Here is a 17,410-nt window from a genome sequence, read left to right as displayed (position 1 = left end):
ACAACTAAAGATATTGACACTGTTGGATTCTTAGAAAACCCAGATGGCCAATTACCAACAACAATAATAACACTTGACTCCCCTGTCATAGCTGAGCAAATTATAAGGCAAGAAGATACCTTTCGTAAATGGGGAATATTGGTTAGTAGAGTCATGCCAAAAGAATATCCCACACCGCTTCTGAAAGCCTTAAATTTGAATGGTCCAGAAAAAGGCAAAAAGGGCCTCCCAACCTATTCCATTCTTAGAAATCCAAATCAACGTATAGATAAAGGAGTGCCAGACCAAACAAAAAACACCATCGATAAAACTGAAATTGGGATAAATGATTTATGGATTAAAAGTGCCCTACATGGAAATAATACCTATTGACAAGCAAATCATGAAAAAATAGTTAAAAATACAAATAAAATCACTACGGAAATAACGATTTGTTCATGGAACGTAAATGGTATAACTAACAAATTAGACAAGATAACCGAGCTACTTAAGCATTATCAAATAATTTTGCTACAAGAGACCTGGGCAATAACCCCGTTTATAATACATGGTTATAAAGGATATTACATACCTGCTATCAAGGAAAGCACTGGTGGGCTAGCAATTTTTATTTCAATTGATCTCAACGCGGAACATGCTGAAATATTTACAAACAGTACGAAGCTTCAGTCTATATTAGTACGGTATTGGATGTACGGACAAAAAAGATCACTGAAGCTGATTAATATATATATCCCTCCTACACTCATCTCCAGGAAAACTATGTGCGCAGCACTGTCCACGTACCTGTTTGAACAAAGGATTGAGGACCCGTTTATGGATTTTATTATTTCAGAAGACTTCAATCTCAATCTTTTAATACCATTTACAAGGGACGAAGTAACACAATCACAAGACCATCAATGGTCAATCCCGGTTCAGGTAACAGACCCTTTGAATAAACAAGGTCCCCAACAATTGGGTATAAATTTTATAAAGGATATGGAAGCCTTGGCGTTACGAACACTCAATGGAAGATTTCCAACAGATTCACCGCCAGAATGGTCCTATTACACTCACAGTACTAAATCCCGCATAGATTATACTATGGTATCACTAAATATCTTTGGCAACTGTACATCATACCATTTAAAGAAAGTCTTGGAGAGTGATCATAGTCAGCAAATCATTACCACAACATTCAAAAATAAAAATCACCAAATCTATCTAACAAATGAAGGTCAAGTTGGAACCGTTAATTATAAAAAGTTCATTTGGGAAACAGAATCTCGAAACAACCAACTAACAAGTGATTTGGCACTAAAACGGCTACGGGAATGCAGCGAAGAGGCACCATTTGCATCAGCAGTCGAACAGTGGGCCAGTTTCACTGCCAGATTGCCTACCAGTAAAGGTAATCCCAATATCTTTAGAGATAGCCAAACGACTCAGATAATAAAAAGGGTAACAAATATTAATCTTACACACGCAGTGCAGAACATGAAACGAATCAGAAATAAATTAAGGAAAGAGCTGACTAAATTCCCAGATAAAGAAGAAACTAGAACTCCCCTGAAAGTGGCAAATAAAAATTTAAAGAAGATAATTTGGAATGAAAAAACCGAAGCCAATAATGCTCTCTGGACTCGTATATTTTATGCTAGTAACCTAGGAAATTCGAGGGAATTTTGGAAGATGGTTAATACCCTAAATAGGCCGGATAAAGTGATAGTCTCATCAATGTTGACTGAAACTGAATGGGTACAATTTTTAAGCCATCATTTAAATCCAAATCCAGCAGTACAGGGAATTGAAGACCATAACCTATGGAAGGAAACTGCAATAATAAAACAAGAACCAGTCATGGAGATAACACAGGAGCAGATTGTAAAACTAATAAAGAAGCAAAAAAATGGAGCACCAGGACCGAACGGGATGCCTTTTTCTGTATACAAAGATGACCCAGAAACATGGGCCAAAGTACTTGTAAAGGTCTTTAAAGAAATAGCTAGTAAAGGGGAGATACTTGAAAGCTGGAGAGGCTCCTTAATATCCCCAATTTTTAAAAAAGGAGACTGGGCGCTTCCTGAAAACTATCGTTTAATAACACTACAAGACACTGATGCAAAACTTTTTGCATCCTATCTGCTAACAATCTTATCTGACTGGGTGAAAAAGAATAACATCCTCCCGCCAAACCAAACCGGCTTCATTAAAGGACTTGGTACATCCTCTAATATCCTGGCACTATCTATTTTAATGGAAAAGGCAATTTTAAAGGGTGAATCACAGTTTCTATGTTTTGTTGATTTTAAATCAGCTTTTGACTGTGTCAACAGAGATCTTTTATGGAAAAAGTTACAAGCACAAGGGATTCCTCTGCCTTTAATACACCTGATCAGTCTCCTGTATAAAAAAACCTGGGCCAAAGTTCGTATTGGGAATGGCAGATCATTAACTGGGGAAGTCCCAACGCTTGGCGGTGTTAAGCAAGGCTGCGTATTGGCACCTTTATTATTTAATCTGTTTTTAACTGATCTAACCGAAGCATTGAACATGATAAATGCCCATCCGCCCAAACTTGCAGATAAGCACATATCAAATTTGCTATATGCAGATGAAGTTATTCTTTTAAGTAGAACAAAGGTGGGCTTACAAAGGTTAATCACACGTATACAGGAGTACGCAATAAAAAATAAAATGGTAGTGAATGAATCAAAATCTAAAGTTATGGTTGTCTCAAAAAATCGAAGAAGGAAATACAATATGAAATGGTTCTTAGGTAAGGAAAAACTGGAACAAACTAAAACCTATAGATACCTAGGACTGGTTTTTGATGACAATGGTAGCTTTAAACCTCAGAAATTGGACATCGCCCGGAAGGCGAACTCACTAACAGGTGCATTTGGTATGATAAAAAAATCCACCAGCAATTTGACCTACCAGCCGCTACTTAAAGTCATATCTGCAAAATTGTTACCTTCCCTAACCTATGGCAGTGAAGCATTGAACGGAAAGGACGCAATAATAATAAATAAAGAAATCTCTAAAACTTTTCGATCCCTTTTCTGCTTACCAAAAAATGCCTCACAGTCCCAAATTAGATTAGAATTTGGTTCGAATAACCAACTACATGCTCGAATGGGTAACACAATTAAAGTATGGTATAGGGTAAAAAATGACAAGGACAATTTAATCTCAAAGCTTTTATGGAAAGAAATAGAGGGCAATAGTAAATTATCTGTTTGGAAGTATCTCGAGAAGGCTTTGGATGAGTTTGGGCTTAAGGAGATTTGGATGACCACTATTCCTCATGAATCTTTTAAATTTTTTTTAAATAAGACAACTGACATTTTATCTGTAATAAGTGACAAAGAGTCCCTGGCCAAAAGGAGACACGCTTTGGTCTATAATAAACAGTTACAAAAAAAGAGTCCGCAACAATATTTGATTACAGCTTGGACTTGGAAATATAAAAATATATTCATGAAAGCCCGGTTCGGAATCCTGCCTGGAGAATCTCATGCACTGCCATGGAAAAAGCTTGAAAATAATATATCATGTCGACTGTGTAATACAGGAGAAGAAAACATCATACATCTATTGTGCGTTTGCCCGGGACTAAAAAATGAAAGATTAACACTTTTAAAAAGGCATTTCAATGAAAGATCAATAAGGACATGTAGACAAGCACTAATCCAATGTCTTTGCTTGGAAGATATACATATTAATTCTGCCCTCTCAACATTTTTAACAAGTGCATGGAAAAAACTGGAATTTTCAAAACATTAATTATGATACTGTTTATATTTCTGAATTTTTAAGATTATGAAATTATCGCCTATTTTTACTTTTACTGTATTATTAAAACTGAAATTTTAAATTGTGCATTCTCTTTTGGTAAAGATTTTAAATGATCAATCAATAAACATATCAACGACAACGTAACAAAAGGACAATCTATTACAATATAACGATTGATACCATTGCTACAGTAAAAAGAAAAGGAACATAAACGTATCTATTTAACAAAAGATCCATAACTAAATACTTTAGAGCGGTAATTATTTTCTGAGCTTCTTTTCTCCGGGAGGTCGAAAAGTTTGATCTTCGTGGCGACGGGTCATAAACTCCTCTGCAATAATTATGACTGTGAAAATTATAATATATATATTCACAGTATATGATCAAAAGGGGGGAACAGACTAAACACCAGAAGCTGGTGATGTTGCTTATATATCTTTACTCTTTGTGCCGACAGGTCATTAACTCCACTGAGATCAGCATAACTCTTATTATTATAATATATATATTAACAGAATGTGATCCCTAGGGGAAAACACACTAACAACTGGAAGGTGGTGACGTTGATTGTAAATGTTTAGGGTTTGCGTCCACGGGTCACCAACACCTCTGAAGTGAAGTACAGTGTCAATATAATAATATAGAAAGTCACAATATATAAGCTGAAAGGAGCCAGAAAAGGAGAAATGTTCGTTGTAATCTATCTGTTTCTGAACACAAGCTGCTGACGTTACAAAGAAATAGGGAAAAACATGCAATAACACTTTGTTCAGGATATAAATGTTTAAATATTGACAAATAGCCACAAATTATAACTATCTACTATGCCATAATGAAACAACTTACAACTCCGGAATATGTTTTGTTGACGCAAAAGAAGAATCCGATGCTACAAAACGGAACCTGTATCACAGATTGGCGACGCAGAAATAACTCGGGAAAACAAAACTAATCGCACAATAGTTGTGGTTGATATAGTTTTTGGTTGTTTAGTAGTCAATGGAAGGAAGATCTGGCTCCGCCTATGTAGATGTCACATTTTACAGTTTACACGTGCTCATGTTTTAACTGTTTTACTTGTGCACATGTTGGGAAAAGTTACAAACTGTGAAGCTGTAAAGGTTTCGATTTCCATAGTTACACCTATAAGGTCCTTATTATCTACATACGTTGGAGAGCTTAAAAAGTGTTACCCGGTAAACTGTGTCCTTTGCATTCTCATGATTAAAAACATCTAAATAGAAGACATTAAAAAAAATATTGTTTACAATATAAGTAAAAAAAGTGTTAATATTTGTTATCACTTCCCTTGTCCAACCCCACCCCATGTCCCATGCATGATCTAGATGGCTAACACAGACAGCTCGTTACACGTTCTGTCTTGGAACGTGAATGGCATGTTGGTTCGTATTAAGCACACTGCCGTTCTCAAATACGCCAGGCGCCACGCGTCTGATGTCCTCTTGCTCCAGGAGACTCATCTCCTGGTAAGCCAGTGCCCTTTCCTGGATCGATATGGCTTTGATAGGGTGTGGCACTCATGGCGCCCGGGGGTGGCTGTGTTACTGCGGAGATGTCTTCCCTTTACCCCCACACAGATCAGATCTGACTCCAAGGGGCGGTATGTGACCGTCTCCGGAACTCTTGAGGGCCACTCCATCAATTTTGCCTCAGTCTATGTTCCCCCGCTGCCCTTTCTCAGACTCTGCACTGCCTCACTTAGACTATTTCAGGCCTACCCCAGGGACAGACCATCATAGGGGGTGACTTTAATGCCCACGCCTCCAAACGCTTGGACGTGACCAGAGCTCTTGGCCTTTGTGATGCCTGGCGGATCTGACACCCCCGGGACAGACAATTTACCCACACCTCCGTGGCCCACCACACCCACTCTCACATCGACTTGTTTCTCCTTCCTGCACTTGATAGCCATCTCATCTCCCATGTTTTGATTCTCCCTCGTGGACTGTCAGACCATTCGCCCCTCTCCCCCTCTCCTTACGCCTTTGGGTATCACGGATGGCCGCACGACAATTATGGTGCTTAAATGCCTGGTTTCTCCAGGACCCCAGTTCAGGGATGCTCTTGGGTTGAAGTTCCAACAATACTTTCGGGTCAATCATGGGCCAGTCTCTTCCCCGGGCGTGCTGTGGAAGGCCGACAAGGCAACTCTCCGTGAGGTGGCTAGAGGTTTGGTGCACTCGAAGCGGAATGAGCAGACTGCCCGTTTGGCTCAGTTGGAAGCACAAGCCCTATGGCTGGAAATGGCTTCTACATACACATCCGATGCTTGCTCCTCTAGGCAGTAAGCGGCCCTTAGAGATGAAATCTGTAACATCTCTCTGGAGTCGGCCAAGATGACGTGGTGCTCTTCCTTGGCACGCATGTATGGTTGGGGGGATAAAAATAGGAAGCTGCTCCACAACTTGGTCTCCTACCCCAGAGCCCGTAGAATCATCCCTGAAATTCAGGACTCTACCGGTACCTCTCACTACACGTTGCGAGCCATCGCCCAGACGTTTGCTGCTTACTATTCCCACCTTTACTCTGCCCGGGACCCGGAAACCTCCCTGTTGGCTGTGCTGGAGAGAGCGGACGTCCGTCTTCCCTGCCTGACCGAGGTGGAGTCAAAGGAGTTAGACCTCCCCCTTACCTCAGATGAGATTCACAACCGGGACCTGACAGTTTCCCACTGGAATACTATGCAGCCTTTAGAAACTCCCTGTCCCTCATCTCACTGAGCTCTTCCGATATGTGGCCGAGAAGGGTGCCTTCCACCCCTAGACTGACTTAGCCACCATTGTCGTTATTCCAAAGACCAAGCCACCTTCACCTTCCTGCATGGATTACCGCCCAATCTCCCTTATAAATACAGCGACTTTGCAGCTGTGTTAGCCCAGCGTCTTTGCCCCCTCCTCCATAAACTAGTCCACCCGGAACAATGCGGCTTTATGCCGTCGCGAGGTACTTGCCACAGTATACGGCGTCTGCACCTTGCTCTGGCCCACCGCCAACATCTGCCCCGTCCCTTGCTCTATTGCTACTGGACTTTGAAAAGGCCTTCAACACGGTCGATTGGTCTTACTTGGCGGAGGTTCTCCAACTGATGGGCATGGGTCCCCTGTTCCTGTGCGCCGTCCGCGGGCTAGGGTCCTTATCAATGGGGCCCTCTCTGATGTGTTCCTGATCAGGAGAGGCACACGTCAAGGGTGTCCTCTCTCATCCTTGCTATTTGCACTGGCCACGGAGCCCCTGGCCTGTCTCATCCACTCTGACGTGGCAGTCCAAAGCTGGTCTTGGGACCCCCATCATGTGGATAAAATAGCCCTCTATGCGGATGATGTCCTTCTTTTTATGGCCGACCCATAGCGTTCCGGTCCCCGCTGTCTAGAGATACTTTGAAGCTACGAAAGCGTTTCCGGACTCTGACTCAACCCCGCCAAATCCACCCTTGTCCCTGTTCACATATCGAGAGCCTGCTTCGAGTGGCAATCCACCATTCCCATCAGGAGACCGTCCTTTAAATACATGGTTATTTGGATAGCCCTCCTACCGGAGTGGAATGGGCTCTGAATATCACTCCCTTGATCTCCAAAGCCAAAACTGATCTTAAACGCTGGCAAGTTCTGCCGCTTAATCCCCTAGGCTGTAGCCCCCATTTTAAAATGATGATTCTCCCTCGCTGCCTTTATATCCTTCAAAACATTACCCTCCACCTTCCGGGGAGTTGGTACCGAGATTTTACGATGCTCTCACCAGATTCCTTTGGGGGCATGGGAGATCGCGCATTGCCCTGGCTCACTGTAGGATCCCGCCCTTCGACGGCAGCATGGGAGTGACTAATTTACACCTTTATTACTTAGCAACCAGACTTCTTGTAGTCCATGATTGGTATACAGGAGGTTGGTCGGACATTAGCTGTTCCATCATATGACTCTTTGCAAGACTGTCTGAACTGGGGTGGCTTGGTGAGCAAAATAACGATGGATTAAACCCAGATCTGTGACTGGGGGTAGTAGTAGTGTATTTTGTAAAGCGCACAGCTGCCCCAACAGGGCGTCCCGGCGCTGTATAACGCTGTGGAACCCTTCCTTTCTCTCCCTGTGAGAAGCCCCTCCTGGGCAACCCCAAGGTGAAGCCAGGCATCCCAGTGTTGTAGGGGCCGTTGTGGAGATTAAGCAAGCTATTGCCCAGAGTTGCAGCGTGGGACCCATGATTAGAGTAGGCGCCGAGGCGAGAATTATCAAGTCCGCAGACATTGAGCTCAAGACCCTGCCGCGTTGGGACTTGAACCCTGGTCCCGGGCCTGATCTCTGCATGAGAGTCTGCCGCTCTAACCAGTGAGCCACACTTCTCCACAAGTGGTGAATGTTTCGCCATTATGCAACATTCCGTCCATCATCTTGTGTGTTTTGCTCATCGCAAGACAACACAGTGGAATGTTCTAGAACTACTAACATTTCATATACTGTATCAATGTCCCAATCATCAGACATGATACTAGGGTTGATAATGCTAAATTCAGGAAATGTTAAACAAATGTGGAATTAGAAAATGTTCAGTGGGACCATACCCATCAAACAATACTGTGTCCCATATAATCCCATCCGGAACTGGAACAGCTGAAATGTGTCACCAGGAACAAGTTATTTGCTAGCGGTATGATGATGCATGTTGTTTGAAAACCAAGTTTACTATGTGAGCTGCAGAGCATCCAGGACAAAATGTCCATTCAAGAGAAGAAAGAACACAGTCACAAAAGCAATCTAAAGGACTAAGAAAATTAATGCAACTGTAATCTAAAGGTTTAACGATGGAAAAACAAATATGTTCTTTTCAGCCAAGACAGAAGATGTGCACCTTGGGCGCTAAGGGCAAGGGTGGTGGCCGGAATAGAAGTCATCAAGGTCGATGAACTATCCAGAAGCCATCCATTCGATTTTGAGTAGCTCAGCAAGTTGTTTCAAATGAGAGGAAGATTTGATCAATGGTACATTAATATAGACCTTGTTCTTTTGAGGACTCGGAATGGAAATCTGTGTTTCTGTACTTTTTGACTGTACAGTTGTTGTTGTTTTCTAAACAGGTAGAAGACATACTTCGTTGTTGTTTATCGTTATCTCTTGTTGAAGTGAGCAGGATTAATGTGCAATTAAAGATTCCATTTGAATCTCTTGTATGGCAGTGAAGTGAGATTGGTATTACCCAGGAGTTCACCAGGCTTACTTCTGAGAGTCGGCCACATAGTGTGGTTTGATCAGTTCAATAGAGACAAACCATTTGCCTGGGTGTCTGGCAAGGGGCTGGCTATGTACCGTTAGTGTACCTTTAACAGCCAGGACCATCACAAGTACTCTGTAAGATGGCCCAAACTCTTTCTTGTCCACAATCTTTTCTCTGACCAGATCCCCAACATTCCGGATCCAGCTGCTCCTTGCTAGAACAACCTTCGCTTCTCCATAGGTATTGCGTTTTACTTGGACATTACTTTATTCGTCCCAAAAATCCGTCAATTCCTGTAAAACAATCAGACATTCATTTATGTTGAACGGGGTTTCCACCACCACTGTTTTGGCATTATCGAGATCTGGAACCCACATCTTAACCCAAACAGGATCTCATGAGAAGCCCTACCACCCAGGGACTTTCTCAGCATATTGTTCGTAGCCCTCTGGACCCCATGTAGGTGATGGACCCAACTGCGACCCAAGCTTGATATCCCTGCTGTTAAAGACTGCTTTTAGTCCCAGGTTTTTCTCTCCAACACCACTTTTTCCTCTGTAAGGTATGGAGAAGAGAAATGCAGGGTCATAATCAAACTTCCCACGGCCTCTTTGTAAGCCCTAGAGCTAAATGCCGGGCCGTAATCAGTATCTACTGTTCCAAATGTGTATGTCCCAATTAAGACATGCATGTTCTTTATAACAGTTCGGGCATCAGTCAATCACTGTGGCCAAACCCACAGGAATCAAGAGCAGGAACCCACTGCCACCAATATATATTTGTTAGCAGTGTCAGATTAAAGAGTGCAGCAATGGTCTAAATAAATACAAGCTAAGGGTTTGTTAGAAATCAACAAGCTTGCTTTCTTGACAACACGTCAAGTCAAGAAAGCAAGCTGGTTCACCCTCCCGCTTCAAGAGTCCAGACACACCTGTAGACAGCAGCAGAAGACATGGAGGAACAACAAAACCCCAGAAGCACATTCCCCCTTCAAAGCACACACCACCGCACACCACCACCTCATTAAAACCACAAGGAAGACGGCCCTCCAAGACAGCTTCTCCAACAACGCACACAATACCAAAGAACTCTTCTGCATTATCAAGTATTTCACTAAACCTAACAGTGAGGCCACAGATGCTCCCCCCTACTAGGACCTCTGCAACAGACTCAGCACGTTCTTCTACCACAAGATTAAGACTATCTACGACAACTTTGACACTCAGGAGCACCCCACTGTGCCAGCAACCACCACAACCAAACCCCCGACTGACTCTGCACAGCTGGTCCCAACTCACCACGAATGATACTATAAAGACCATGAAGAGCATCCACTCTAGAGCACCTTCAGACCCCTGATCACACCGCATCTTCCACAGAGCCACCATCGAAGCTTTGTCGAACCCCATCAACTGCTCCCTCGAGCCTGCCACCTTTCTTGATGACTGCAAACATGCAGAGATCAACGCCCTCCTGAAGAAACCCTCCGGTGACCCGACAGAACTCAAGAACTTCATGCCTATTTCCCTGCTCCCGTTCCCAGCCAAAGTCATCGAAAAAGACATCAACGTCCAGCTCATCGAATTTATTAAAACCATCCTAGACATCTCCCAAACAGGTTTCCAAAGCAATCATAGCACCGAGGCCGCCCTGCTCTCCTCCACCGAAAACATCCATTCCCTCCTCGACCAGGGCAAAACCTCAGCCCTCATCCTACTGGACCTCTCGGTGGCCTATGACACCGTCGCCCAACACACACTAGCCAGAAGTCTGCAGGTCACTGGTATCCAAGATTGGAACTGATCCTTCCTCACCGGCAGATGATAACAGGTTAGTCTCCCATCATACTTCTCGAAAGCAACAGAGATCAGCAGCGGTGTACCCTAGGGCTCCTCCCTCAGCCCAACCCTCTTCAATGTCTACATGCTCCTCTTGCAGCCTTTTTCAGGAACCATAGGATTAACATTGTCTCCTACACCAACGATACCCAGCTGATTCTCTCCCTCATTCAAAGACCCATTGTCGCCAGGAGCAACTTCCACGAAGGAATGAAAGCCGTCAACACCTGGATGAAGGACAGCTGCCTGAAGCTCAACTCGGACGAGGCAGGAGTCCTCATCCTGGGAGCCCCTGCTCTGCTTGGAATGACTCCTGGTGGCCCTCTGTTCTATGAAGCCCCTCTAACCTCACAAACCACGCATCAAACCTTGGCTTTGTACTGGACTCCTCGCTCACAATGGACCGCCAGATAAACATGGTCTCCTCAGCCTGCTAGAACACACCCTGCCTGCTTTGAAATACATTCAGATGGATCACCACCGATTGCAGCAACAGTGGCAGTGTGAACCGCCACTTTTGCGGCTTCATGAGCTAGTGAATTCCCTGCAACATGAATGCCAACACATTGATGGCTCAATGTATGAATGACATGAGCCCGTGGCAAACATTCTTTCAGCTTGACCACCTGTTCCCACAGCAACTTGTGCTTCACTGTGCTACCTTTTGTATCCATGAATGCATTCTGAATCCAATATTGAAGATACTCATTAAATCATTCTACACAATAATACATTTCACTCACAGTAAGTGTGGGCAATCCAGCATCCCTACCAGAGTCTTAAGTTCTGCCAGTTGTACCATGCAATCACATAGTGATTGTGTGTAAGGTTTTTTTAGGATGGAAAGATAGATCGTGCATTTAGCTGAATATAGGTGTTTGGTCCCTATGAACGGGCTGAGCAGAGCCATCAGTGTAAATGATGTAGTCATATTGAGATAGAGGATTGATAACATTAGATTTCATTCCTGATCCTACTGGAGCAATGCTTGTAATTGTAGTGTAGGGTCAAATCTGTAGTTCACATCTGTTGCAATGAGGGAATTCGCCCATTGTATACATCTTGGATGTATAGCTTTAGCATTCAGAACTCTTGCTCTGGTAACCGCCTTTAAGTTCGGTACCGGGATCACAACAGTAATTTGTTTCACTTGAGCCAGGACACGCTCGCTCACTACAGAAATCTGAACTGCTGTCAGTATTTTTTCAATGGAAGTAAATGCATTTCTACATTGGTATAAGAGTTTCAATTTATATGCAATTCGTACTGTGTCACTTCATTGAATGTGTACCCTGATGTACCTGCAATTACACGGATCACCAGGTTTGTTGTATTTAAATGCATGTGTAAATGTTTGGAAGCTATCATGTCATCTTGGATGGAACGTAACATTTCTGTGTGTTCTTTTGCCCAATGTGTGCTTGAAAAGTCTGTACAAATGAGATTGTAGAAGGGTTTTACCCATTCTGCGTAATGTGAAATGTATGATCTGCCAAAATTCAGAAATCCTAATATGATTGCAATATTTTTAGAGTCGTTGGAGGCTGAAGCAATGCACATTGTCTGAAAAATGGGTCGCCAGGCTTTTGCCCTCACGTGACAACTTGTATCCCAAAAAAAGAACACTGATGTGGGAGATCCGTTACTTTTTTTAATTGAATATGTAGCCCATGTGAGTAAAACGTCAAGTGTTCCATCAGGTCATCATCCATTAAGTATATATCATTAACATAAAACAATGCATGATCATCAACCTTTTTTAAGAAGTTCTGTAACTCTGGCTAAAAACAGCCTGGAACTATCCTTATACCCCTGTGGTAAGTGGCAAAATTGTGGCTGAGATCCAAGTGCCATGAAGGCTGTCAGATATCTGCACCCAGGCACTAAAATATGGCAAAAAAATTAATTTGAAATGTCTAGTGTTGTTCTGTATTTCTTCCTCACAATGTTATTCATTAGTGCGGCACTGTGCGCATTTTGTACTGCAAAAGTGCAAGTAGCTGAGTTTAGGGTGTCTGCAATATGATACGAGGCAAAATGATTAATCTTGTTTCAATACAGGAAACAGATGATTATAAATTGAAGAGGTGTAACTTTGGATCACACCTTGATATTCAAATTGTTTTAGGATTTCCCTAACTTGTTTTGCTTCCTTCTTTGGTGGTTATTCTCTTTGAGGTTGTGGTGTGTCCTCAATGGAATATCATGATAAGGTAAACCATCATCCCACCTCACATGGTAGTGGTATAACGCAGGAGCTAGTGCTAAAGCCCACACCCAGGCATATCAGTGTATAAGTGATTCTGGAACGAGGTCAGAAAAGGCAGGCAAAAATCACCATTTTCTCCTTTGGACAACTCATTACGAAGTCAGGTGGCCAAACTTTTTCAGCCTTTAGTATATCATAACCTTAAGTGAGTTCCTCTCAAAAGAGGACAATAATAAATCTATGCACGTCCCCTTCCAACAGTAGTTAAACTTCATATAAACTATGTGGAATGCTTACACTGCTATCCAGTGTTTCCACTGTGATATACTTACTCAGCGCTCCAACCAGGCAATCCATCAAGTTAAAGTGTATTTATTTATCATCTTGGAACTCCAAAGAGATCCACATAAACTGAAAGGCCAATAGCATATAAAAAATGTTGTGTAACGTACTTTCTACAATCATAAGCAAAAGCCGACAGTAAAAAATCTCCAAATACAAAACATTAGAATATTTTATACAATAGGAAATAATTAAAATATCCATCAGGTTCTGGCAAACTATCATGAATTCTGATGCACTGTCCAGCATTGTCAATGCCCACTCTCCTTTCCGTAGCCGAATGTTCTCAAAATCTGGGGCATGCCTGACTTTGAGTCGAGCTACCTCCTTTTTAAATTGAGGTTTTGATGTTTTAGGCTTATCTTCCTGTTTAATTATGTAGTCACACGAGTGTTGTGACTACCTTCTTGGTTTCATGTTCTCTTTTGACCTCCGCTCTGAGAGCCCTACTCTCTGCCAACAATTATCAAATGAATCCTGGAAGGAACGAGAGGAACGTGTATTAGTATTCTGATACCTATAAGGTGGTTTGGCATTATCACGGTTATGTAAGTTGTAATGTTTTTTGGTAGATTTCTGTGGAGCCCCATCCTGTGATTTTGTTTTGTCCTTTTTCTTATGGTCCTTATATCTTTTTTGTTGAAGAGTCGGGTGCTTGCCTAGAGTTATCCTTTTCAGAATTACTCTTCAACTGGGGTTTTCCTGATCTGGCTCCCAGATTATCTCTACATAGCGTGGCTTAGGTTTCTTTGATATTTTGTAGGTAATTTGCACTCCTGCTGTGCAAGAGTCAAATCCCTTAAGTGCTGGCGTATGGCTAACGCAGCTGCTTTCCATTTAATGTTACTCAATATTATGGTGGATACTGCGGGAAATAGCCCATCAATTTCATACCTAAGTCTAGGGCAGGTGCTGCCCCCTGCTTATTCTGAACCTGTGTTATTACTTCAGGTAGGACTGCCAAAGAAGGGGTGCCAGGTGTTCTGGTATATACTACAGCAAAGACCCAGCCCCAATTGTCAGAGTCCTCCACCAGAGGAGCCATCTCCACTAGCAAGCAAATTGCTAGTATCATGTGTTTTCCTGCGGGCCTGTAAGGGGAAATACTGCTTCAAGATGGTTTGTTTTCTGTGCGATCCAAAATGGACTTTCTTCCCTTTAGGAAGGAACATTTCCCATTACTGCATTCGAAGTTTGTGGGATAATGGCTGGTGTAGCTAACTATGGTGCTACCCCTTGAACTGTCTACACAGGTGTAAGTGTTAATGTTTTCATCACAAATTGTATGAGGCTTCTGTAGATTGTTGCTAGATATAATATTAGTTGTTGATACAGGGATGCAGTATGTAAATGGCTAGGAACGGCCATGTTGCCCCCTCATTGCTGAGTGGGCCCAGTGTCATGTCTTGTATACTATGAATGAGGGCACCTTTAATCTTTTAGCATGTACTTGGTAAGTGAGAGGAACTTCTATTTCCTAATATGGAGTGTATTCATTTGGTATTTCGCATACTTCATATTTGTGAAATATCTGTGTAGCAGCATTTGCAGCAAGGAATGTAACCCAGATGTAAAATACCTCTGATCTATATGCCTTGTGGGTCTCTAACACAACAATAACCTCCCCACCATTTAGTATGAGGACATGTTGTAGTAATTTTTGAATTTGCAGTTTATCTAAATGCTTTTTACCATGATATTTAAGAAATAGATTACAGAATTTGGCTCACACAGTGGGAATTGTATTCTCTCAAGCTTGAATTACTAACAGCGATACATAGGGTATACCTACTCAGCTGAGGAGGATATTCCCTGCCACCACAGATGTTTCTGGGTAAAAGATGTGTAGGGATCTCTGAGAAAGTCCAATTGAACTACTCAGTTGATCTATGCAAAACAGGAAACCAATTGGCAGCGCTATGTAGTGTAGTTTCCACCAATCAGTAGGAACTGTACATTTGTGGATGTCATAAACTTAGGATAGTGCCAGGCTGATTCCATGCATCCCTGCAGGGTAAGTAGTCCTTTGGGCCATCTAGCGCACAGTGCCACCTTTAGCCCTCCTAGCCTCGACAGGAAGCAAACAGTTCTGGCAACTACTGAGCTTGACAACCCTGTTCCCTTAGGAACTGTGGTGACAGAATTAAAACCTTTCCTACAGACACTCACGCTCTCTTTCACTCAGAGAAAGATACAAAGGATGCTCGAGGGGACGTTATTCAATATTTATTGAACTGCAGTAATTCTTGTATAGAAAATATGTGCTGCAATCAGAAGCAGACAAATGTTCTAATAAGTGTCAAGATAGTGAATAAAACGAAGAGTGCCACCATTGTGTTGAGACAACTTATACATGCATTCATATACAGTATTATAACAGTCTAGCGTGATAATGCAAACTCTAACCTACATGTCTAAGGTGTAAATGTATGGTCTGCCAAGAGACCCCCTTTTGGATGATCCTCTAACCCCTTTACCAGGTTGGTAAGAGTGTGGGACCCCATCTTGGTGATGAACTGGAGATGTCAGTCACCAGCTGAGCAAAACTTCAGCATAAGGGACCCCTTGAAGTCAGTCAAGTGTCTCCTCTGATTATACTTGGGAATTAAAAGGTTACATATAGAAAAATAGTACAAAAACAAAGTGGAATTCACTCGGGCAGTTTGAGATGGTCCCTATAATGATGGGGAACACTCAGTGTTGTTTGAATACCCCTCACACACCAACAGGCCCCTAGGTGTCATGCTTCATCATCGGGGTCTTCGCACCCCTCTACGGGATGCGGCGTGCTGCGACCGACGACTACGTGGGAGCACTTTTAAATGGACTATGTGTGGGTGTGTGTGGGGTAAAGGACGTATGTGAGTGGTGAGTTAAGAGTGGGTGAGGGTTAAAAAATACCTGGCTCGTGGGGTGGGAGAAAAAACGTTATTCAGCCCCCGGCTGGTATTGTTAAAAAAGGGTGCAGAGAGAGGTTTGTGAGTGTATGATTAAGTACACCAACCTCGTTGGTGCGTCGTCTACATGGACATGTTTCGGAGGTCAAGCCTCCTTCTTCAGGACGGGAATTTGCACATATACCCACCTTACTCACATGTACTTATATGTAAAAGTGTATTATACAAAAAAAGTGAACTAAAAGGTGTAATGTACCTAGTCACTGCGTTATTTACGTAGTCTTTTTGCCCAATAGGCAAGTGAAGAAGGCTCAGTGTATAAGGGTAGAATACCTCATGAGCCTTTAGCGTATAAAGGGGGGTTCCATCAAGCACAGTAGATTGATGGGGTGCGAAGACCCCGATGATGAAGCATGACACCAAGGGGCCTGTTGGTGTGTGAGGGGTATTCAAACAACACTGAGTGTTCCCCATCATTATAGGGACCATCTCAAACTGCCCGAGTGGATTCCACTTTGTTTTTGTACTATACTTGGGGAGACTGAATCCACGTGTTTTCTCTCCCTCCCTCCTTTTGTTAGAAATAATATTGTACATATAGAAAAAGACATCCTTGCCTTCGGCTGCAATTGTGATCAGGCTGCCACTGTTAGTATTCAACAGATAGCTGTGTTGACATATGGACATAATAACAAACACATTTGTATAACATGTGTGAGGGCCTTGTAAACAATGCCAAGGAAGTGTGAAAGTGTTCTTACAAAGATATCTGTGTCAGCAAGGTCAGTGTTTCCAATAAACTAACCCAAGTGCCACAAACGCAAATGTGTTACAAAAGAACTGATCTTTACTTTTTCACCCTCTTTGATTGGCCAACTCAGTCTCCCTTTTCAATGCATAATACACATCCCTGGGAGATTGGGACTGTATGAGCTATATAAAGTATGGCACAGAGAACTCTAACACCCTGATAAACTACTCTATGAGAGGCAGGACAGAGTTATCTGCATCCCTTCTTAAATATTCAGTCCCAAATGAGGGCCGACAAATACAAGTAGGTAGTGCCAAGCACCTGGCTAGCTCAAGCTGGATCAGATATTATTTGTAAGGTGTAACTT

This window comes from Lissotriton helveticus, chromosome 4_1 (genome assembly GCF_964261635.1).
Source record: "Lissotriton helveticus chromosome 4_1, aLisHel1.1, whole genome shotgun sequence".
NCBI lineage: Eukaryota > Metazoa > Chordata > Amphibia > Caudata > Salamandridae > Lissotriton > Lissotriton helveticus.
Note: the sequence above shows the minus strand (reverse complement) of the source record.